This window comes from Fukomys damarensis, unplaced genomic scaffold, assembly GCF_012274545.1.
Source record: "Fukomys damarensis isolate Sample0158 unplaced genomic scaffold, DMR_v1.0_HiC HiC_scaffold_3, whole genome shotgun sequence".
NCBI lineage: Eukaryota > Metazoa > Chordata > Mammalia > Rodentia > Bathyergidae > Fukomys > Fukomys damarensis.
Window position 1 is genome coordinate 41,336,954 of NW_022900915.1, and position 9,442 is coordinate 41,346,395.

Sequence of the window (9,442 nt, forward strand, 5' to 3'; positions counted from 1 at the left end):
TTAATTGTGCCCACTACCAGAAGGAGATTGAAAACAGATTTATTTAAATCAAGCTTGTAGAAATGAACAAAAGCGGTTCAATTCTGTTGTTTCCAAGTTGAAAATTGAACCCAAGCCCCACACATGCTGAGAATACTCCCCAACACCAACCTCCACCCTTGGGCAGGAATTTCCTCGGTGTGTGGCAATTTGCTAAGTGGCAACAGAAATCACTGTGTAAAGTGTCCCCAGATGGAACAGAAATGTAGTCTATACAGCTCTCCTACTTCCATGCTGTGGATTTGGGTGAAATACCTTTCAAGAAGATGCTGACTTTTTGCAGAGAGAAATAATTGGTGGTACCACTGACGGGTTAAAGATGCATAGTTTAAGAGGCGGAGTTACTGTTTATTTGCAGCAAAATAAGAGCAAAGCATTAGGAAATATAAGGTATAAGTTAAAGGATAGGATGATGTCAGTATTTTGAAAACTATGTCAATGTGTGCAGTGTATGTGTTGGTTAGAGTTCTCTAGGAGAAAAGAATCAATAGAATACACACACACACACACACACACACACACACACACACACACACACACACACACACACACGTGTACCCATATGATCTCCCAAGCTGACAGGATCAGAGTCAAGAAAGTCCGCAATGACCATTTGTGTGCCTGAGACCTGGAGGACCCAGCAGCTGTTCAGCTCAAAAACCTGTGTGAGCAGTGGAACAAGAGACCAAGGACACAGCACCAACCTGAGACCAAAGTCCAGAAAGCTCTCTGGAAAGTGCCTGTGTGAGTCTGCGTGGGAAGTCTGGAGAAACTGGAGTGTTACACCCACAGGTGACCACAGCAGCAGCCACACCACTGGAAGTGAACTCAGACTCTTCAACTCCCGTCTCCTTTTCCCTTGTTCCATCCAGGCTACCAGCCTACTGGTTAGTGCCACCACCATCATGGTGGGCCTTCACCCTTTAGTTTGCCCTGCGTGTCCTGTCTCTGAAAACATCACAAAGACACACCTAGAAGGGAGCTTCTCTAATGTGCTTGGCATTTCTTAACCCAATCAGTTGACATATCACAATTAATGTCCACAATATGTAAATTGTAAAATTTCTATCATTATAAAAGAAAAAATAATATGTACTACTGAACATTTGAAAAAATTGAGCACAATTTAAAGCAGCCATATTGTAAGACTGATTACTAAAAACTGAGAAATAATTGAACTGTCTTCAACATGCATTGTCTATGAAAGAACAGGAACAACTCACGGTATGACTATTCCTGAATTTCATAAAGGATATGTTTTAGCTACTTTTCTCATTGCTAAGGTGAAATACCCAATACCAAAGTTAAAGAAGGAAAGATTTTTTTTGTTTTGTTTTGTTTTTGGAGACAGGGTCTCATTATGTAGTTAAGGCTGACCTGGAACTCACTATGTAGCACAGGCTGGTCTCGAACTCACAGCAATCCTCCTGCCTCAGCCTCCTGAGTGCTGGGATTACAGGCATGTGCCACCACATCCGGCTAGTAAGGAAAGATTTTTTTAGCTCACAGTTTGTAGAGATTTTAGCCCTTTCTCGGTTGCTTGAAGGCAAGGTGGCATGGCAGGGGGCATCACAGAGGAGAAATAGTTTGTGGCAGGCAGAAGGTAGCAAAGAAGCAAAGGAGCAAAGAAGCAGTAAGCAATAACATCAGCAACCCTCTTTCTGTCTCTTATATTTTATCCAGGCTACACACCTTTAGGGAGAGTGCAAACCCTTTAGCATGCACACCCAGCCGAGAACTATGCCACACCAATCAGCAGACTGATTTAGTAATCACACACCTTGATCCTAGCATCACACACTCTAGATCCAGCCGACTATGAAAAGCCCCACCCATGACTACATACGGTTTTGGGAGGACATCTAGACATAGCCATAACAGGACAGATTTTAAAGATTTCACTTTGAAGCTTTCTGTAACAGAATCCGACAGGCCAAGAGGGGAAAGCCTACTGAGAATAATATTTGCTAAAAATATTGGCTCAATCTCTATCTTAGGTGACACAAGAATCTGGTCTATAGCTGCTCTGAGGACTTGGGAACCCCATGGTTCACTACTGGGGCTGCTGCCTACCAGAGCTGGAGCCACAGTGGATGTGTCTGGGGGTGCACAAATGCAGGGGCTGCAAGTGGATTCACCCCTGCTGAGCCCTGAAAGTCAGGCAGCAGGAGAGAACAGGCAGGAGTGGGTTACTGATCTCATCACCCTGGAAGCAGAATAATTTTCCTTAGTGACCCACCTTGGAAGGCCTAGTTCCCTCGGAGGGGGCTGTGATTCCCGAAGGAATGCGACTTGCTGCTATGGCCTATCAAATGGGAAAAATCAATTCAAAATTTACATCACCCTACTGATGAAAGTGTCACCGTACTTTCAAGTCACTTTCTGTTGAAAACACTCATGGCTTTGAGAGACTACTCAGCCACTTCTTCCTATTCCCTGACCTACCTGCCACTTTGAACTGAGGCTCTGCCTCATGGTTTCTGAGTTCTATTCAACTAACATCACATTCCTTTTTTTCTCCTTACCTCATCTGAAAATGAGAATTATCTAGAGATGGTATTAGGATAAAATAGGTTAATAGCTATGCACTGCTCAACATTTTCACCTTTTCTTCTCTCATAAACATACAATCCTAAAAATGATTGTTTTCACCTCAAAAGTTCTGTGTGTTTATCTCTAAAATGTTTTGATATAGCTAATCCGGCTTTCTTTCAGGAATCTCCAGAAATAAGTTTTACTGCACCCCACTAAATTCAATAAAATGCAAACTCTCACATACTTTTAACACTGACATCTTTTGAACTGTTACGAATTACCTGGAAGCCAAAAGAAACTGCTGTCAACCTTTGCTTGTATCCCAAGTTTACAGGTAAAGATTTAGAAGACCAGTAGATTTTTAGTTTTACTTTTTTTATATCTGGCCACATGCACAATTGCAGGGGCCAAAAAGTGGGAAAATACCAGAGCTTAAGGTGCCTAATATTTCTCCGTTGCACTGTTTTTCATAAAGCTAACACCTGAAAAGCTGTCTATAAACTTTGTTTCAGGGCACTCACAACTTTCCATTATACCTGTAATTCTCTGAAACAAACCTTTATATAAATGTACCATTTGGTAATATTTATTATAGTGCACACTTATATCATTTAACTTTCTTCATCATGTGTCTAGTGAGATGCTCACACAATACCTCTTTCTCCAGAACCACTGTGGTTTTGTAATGAATACTTATATCTACATCCTACGAGTATACATAGTTTTATAGCATGGGTTTAGATAATGAAATTAGTGAGGACATTTTAAAAGATATAATTCCGGTTAACTTGCATAAAACTTTTATTACAAAACATTTTGGTGATAAATTTCAAAACATACATAGAAAATAATGTATCATTAAAGGTGAAAATTTAAATTATTTCATTAGTTTTCTAGTCTAACTAGTTTCCATAGAGCAAGCTACCACAAATTTGATAAAATATCTCAATTTCACCTGGACCAGTGGCTCTATATCATTGCCATAACCTCAAGTCCATGAGATTTTGAATGACTTCCTGTGTATTTTACCTGGCTAGGAGATCAGCTGACAGAATCTCTAATGGAAAAAAGAGAAGAAGATGCAATTTGGAAATATCACTCTGGCTCAGTAGCCATGGGAAAACAGACTCAGGACAATTCCTGTCCACCTGGATCAGGACCAGGCGTTGGCTGTGGAAGAGGGGAAATGCCCTGATCCTGGCCTGGTGAACCTATGACACACATATGTTATTTCCTTTTCTTCTAAGACAAAGACGTCACTTTTTTCTGATCTAGAACCTCAGTATACAGTTTTAATGGTAGTGGTGGCACTTTGCAATAAACAGGTGTGTTTTGGAGGTGCAGTTTGGGCCTCCTGTCTAACAGTCTCACTGCCACTGCCCTAGACTTCAACTCCAGGATGAGAAGGGCTAAAATGCCAAGGCCACAATTCTGATGACATCCTTTCACTCAAACCAAGGCCATTTCTGACATTGCAACCTTCAATCTATGCATTCTTTTATGGTTATTCTATCTCTTTTCTAGGAATGTATTTGGCTTATGTAATAAAGACACACCAAACTTTGAAGATGATACTGAAACTCTCCAAAGTTTAGCGAAATAGATCTTTCAATCAAGACTGAGTATTTTTGCATTTTCTTCATGTATTGTATAGTTTTGGTACTTTTCATTTCTATTACTTGTATATAATTATTTGATAAAGGAAATTGTTTAGAAACACATATATGTGAGTATATATGTCTAATTAGTTTATATATTACTACACATACTTAGCTTTGTGGATGTTTGTGGTGAGAACACTGAAAATCCATTCTCTTAACTGTTTTCAAGAACAATATGTTGTCATTAACCATGAGGAGCAGGTACACAAGACATATCTTGAACTTATTCCTGAGATTGTGAATCATTTCCCAATTAACAGGAATGGAGCAGAGCATAGAAATGGGGGAGAAGCAGAGACAGAGAGACAGCTAGAGACACCTTGTGATTAGAGAAATGATCAAAGAAATAGAAGTTTAAGTCTCTTCTTTAGTTTCACATCTTATTTGGAGTAAATTCTAGTTTTGTAACAGTATAGCAATCGATTGCAAGATCACTATCAAACCTACAGAATCAGAAAGAAAAATATGAAATATGGTAAGAATAAAAAGAAATAAGAAGCAGAATTCATAAAGTGGAAAGAAAAAGGGAGGTGGAGAATACAGAGCAATAAAGTAATGATAACATCCAGCATTTACTTACGGTTATTTATGCGGCCATTTCATGTTCACAACAATGCTGCAAGCTTGGCACTTTTAAATTTACAGATAATCAAAATACTGAGCCTTAGAGAGTCAACTAACTTAACTACTGTGTGGGGAAACCAGAACCGAAAATATGGCTATCTAATCCCACTGTGCCAGAATGTCATTACCAACGATTAATTATAATACAGTGTCTATCCCTAGTTTAGTATTGTTTCATTTTTCTCATGAATCTTTTCTTGGCTCTCCTAATAAATTTAGTTTATATTAAATAAAAATTTCATCAGGGATAAAGAATCACAAGGCTTCCAGGAATAACTGCCAAAGTATGCTAACGTATGGCTGACTGTTTGTGCAACCTTGGCTGTAAATCTAATAGAGTAACAGCCTTGTTTTAAATTCCTGTATTCTCAGTTTTATAAACATTAATACTCTGTCACACCTGAATGTATGCCAGTCATTTCAAGGAAGAGAATTACATTTCATCCATTCATAGACCTTATCTTTATTATTTAAAATGTAAATTGTTTATTATAATTACTCTTAAGAATTTACATATTCTGGGATTTTTCTAGACATTTTAATAATGTGCTTATTACCCCTAAGTGGATCACAACAAAAAATTAAAACATGAATTTGGAAATAAGGTCTCAGAAGTCCACAATAAAATCAGCTTTGAGACTTAACACCGTTATTGGTATGTGTGCTGAGCAATGAAAAGTAGATTGGGGGATTTGGGATTTATGACATATCAATTAGGTGACAGGTGAATTTCTAAAGATTTCAGGGAGTTTTGATAAGCACCCAAGGTTTCTGGAAGTTATTAAAACTTCATCTCAAGCCAAATAAAATTTTACTAAAATAAAATAAATCAGACAGAATATCCCATGAAGGAAAGCCCTTACATATGAATTAGGGAAAGTCTTAGGCAGAGTTTGGAGAACTATGTAGTGTGCATTGATAGCCACTTCTTGCCTCTTCAGCTGTCTTACATTTTAATGTGACTACCATGAGGCCCAGGAAATAAGGCAGCAGAATAAATAAGGTTATAGCTACTTGCTCTCAGATGTGATAAAGGATATACCATGTGAAAAATAACACTTTCATGTTAAGTGCTAAGAGAGGCTCCGGCTAGGCTTGCTTGCATTTAGAGAATGGTAATTTCTGCCAGGCATTATGGTTGAAGTAAAGGCATTGCTGGGAAATTTTTCTTGAGATGAAATTTTGCATTTCAGCCGAGTTTTCAGTGTACTAATTAGATAACGAGTTTTATCCAAATTCCTAACTCAAGAACACTTCATGATTTGTGAAGATTCTTAAAATTGACTCTTAGAAGCTTTACCTCTTGTTTCCCCAAAATCCTGCAGTTTGGTGTTCTAGGAAGCACTTTGAAAGCCGGTATCTTTCAAGTAGAATGACCTAAGCCTTCTATTATGTTCCATGGGAAATCATTGTTTCTCTCAAATGGGAAGCTTGCTTTTTCTGTTAATAATAAAAACATTAAATTGTAGGATTATTCATCCAGTACACACACAACTCCTGAGACAAGAGGCACAGGAAAATACACAGGCGTCCGCTCTGAGAGTCTGGCCCTGGACTGCTTTCACCTCGCCCTGCAGAGCTGTCTCCAAGTCTGCACCTTTGCTGCTTTCTCTGCGGGTCTCCGCCAGTTCTTTGTTCAGGATGCCAAGAACCTTGAAAGGAGCCCGATGGGACCCACACTCCAAGAACATTTGAGTTGCGGATTCTTCTCAAGGTTGCTCTTCTCTGCCTAAAATACTTTCATTATTTTACCATGAAAAGTAAAGACTATGTTTCCTTTCATTTATCTCAAAAATGACTGAAACAGTTTGCTAACAACAACAACAAAAAAAGTGAAGAAACAACATGTAATAAATTAGGGAAGTAAGGTTCCAACGAAAATCAAGGGGGTAAAAAAACATTGTGAAATTAAAAATAGAGCAAGATAATTTATTTTTTGTCTTAACACACCTGAAAGCTGAATTAGGGGCAAGAACTCTGACATTCCTTTTTCCATGTTGTTTACCCTTTATCCTATTTGCAGGTAAAGTCACATCAGATTATAGAGCAAGCAATATGCATTGAGTCAAACCTTTTGATACTTTTATTTTTAATCAAATCTTGGGAAAAATTGCTGACTCCTTATTACATGTTCTGCAGTGCTGCTAGTTTTTGAATGTGTAACAGTGAGGATTTCCTGTCAAGTGGAGAAATTTTTCCCATTGAGAAAAAATTTACATTGTTCTCAAAGCCAATGTACCAAAATAATCATGAATAAGATTTTATCAGAAATACTAGTTGTTCATTGATTAAACATATACTATCAACTTATTTAAGAAATATAACATGCAGTACCTCTATGTAAGCATGGCATGTCAGGCATAAATTTTTTTTTTTAATTCCAAAATCATAATTATTTTTCTGCAAGCAGATGACACTCAATACAAATTAAAACATGTATTTTGGCTTTCCAGAAAATAATATAATTAAAAATTCATCCACCACACATCAAAGTTTAATTTGATCTTTTTATATGATATGATCATTTCAGTCAATCTCCAATTGATATTGATATTTATCTTTCAATGTGAAATATTTCTCAATTATTTAATGCGTCAAAAGTTTCTCATCTTTATGAAAACTAAAATAGTATCAATGAATAATGACTTGCAGATCAAATTCCATATCCTTTCATACCAAGTTAACATGAAACAGTTAGACATCACTTAGTCCTTGGGATAAGATATGCAGATGGGAGAGAAGACCTAATTTATTTTTCAACAGAAAGGGGGAGAGCTGATGTCAGAAAGTGTGATTAAAATGTAACACTTGTCGGTTAGCAAGACTTCAGATCCATGGGGAACTGGGAGAGAAGGTGCTAGGTGCTAACCTGTTGTGCAGAGCTCTCTCATTTGCCACAGCCCATTGTTCCAACCTGTGATCATCCAAAGAAAAGTGGGACAGCTGTCATTAGTATCCAGCAGTGTGTGGGGGGAAAAGAAAATATTTGACCTCAAGATTGAAGGGCTAAAATGTAAGTCCTTCCTTGTAACTTAAATTTCAAGACTCAAACACATCAATGACTAACAAAAAGTTTAATAAAATGTATGCATAATTCATAGCACTGAATGGATCTCTCATATGAACTCTTTTTAATGCTTGCACATTTAAAAAAATACATTAAATCTGCAACAAAGAAGATCTGCTTCAGGAGAGAGAAACTGAATCTTTGGTTAATATAAAATCAGTATTTTTGGCACAATACAAAGATCAATTTTATCTCAAAGATTGCTATGATAGTTGTATTTCTATTAACTGAATACATATTTACTGAAAACTGTATTCATTTACTATTGCTACTTAACAAATTACCGAAACATAGTGGCTTAAAAGAGTTCCTACTTATTACTGCAGTCCTCTCGGTCACAGTCTCGAGGTGGGGTGCGCTTGGATTTTTCTTCTTAGCGTTTCAGGGGCTGAAATTAAAGTGTCAGTTTGGCTGATTTCTCCTCTTGTGGCCCAGGGGAAGAATCTGCTCACAAAATTATTTCCAAGATTGGTACAATTCAGTGCTTTGGTGCCATAGGATTGAGGTTTGCATTTCCTTGCTGGCCATCAGCCAAAGGGCTGTCTGTGTCCCTGCAAAATGTGCTCGTTCCTTGCACAGGGCTCTGAAGATCTCCAAGCCAGCAAGCAACACACTTCCTTAGGTGACACTCTTTGTGCTTTAGATTTTTCTGACTTCCTCTTTTATTCTGCATTAAGCTTATTGGTACATTTTAGGTATTCAATATGATGACATTCATCGTGGGGAATAGGACACACGTGTGTAAATACCAAGTGGTTTCCCTGGTGTGAAAAACTGAAAGTGTAAATAAGGATCAAAATATATAACTAATAATTCGAAATGATAAGAAACGACTTCCTCTTTTTCTGGCAGCAAGAGCTAGGTGGTGAGATTCTGCTTTCCCAGCTAATCCTCCTAACCCCAGATGATGGGTGAGGATCTGGACTGGGGTTTAATTGATGATCTGGGCCTGGTTGTGTCAACCAGGGGTTGAAAGTCACGGCGTTTTTTTCCAGCTTTCGTCTCTGCTCTGTAAGCCAAGGGTCCAGCAATGAAGAGAAAAACAAACCCTTTCCACCATGGGATTTTAAAACATTTTAGTGAGGGAAAAAAACAATTTAAGAATCTGAGTGGCCGTGACACTGATAAATGCAAGGCCACCTCACAAATGATGTTTTACATTGGGAAGTAACAATCAACGGAAAAGTAAATCTGAAAGTAGGGAAGAGTTCTGTGAAGAGATAGAAAAGTAAGTTGTTCCCAACAGAGAAAGTGATATATAAATAAACACCTAGGCAGGCATTTGAGAGAAATATTCCGGTAACAGAAAAGCATCTTTTCGAAAGACAATGCCCAGAAGGCTTGGGTGTTCCCACACACCAGGCGGGATACCCTGGCATGCACAGTGTGAGGGACAGTGAAGAGGTTTAAAAAGACACACTGAGAGGGAGCTGCCGGTGGTGCAGGCCTCTAATGTCACACTCAAGAGGCCAAGCCGGCAGGTCTCATGTCCGAGACCAGCATGGATGATAAACCA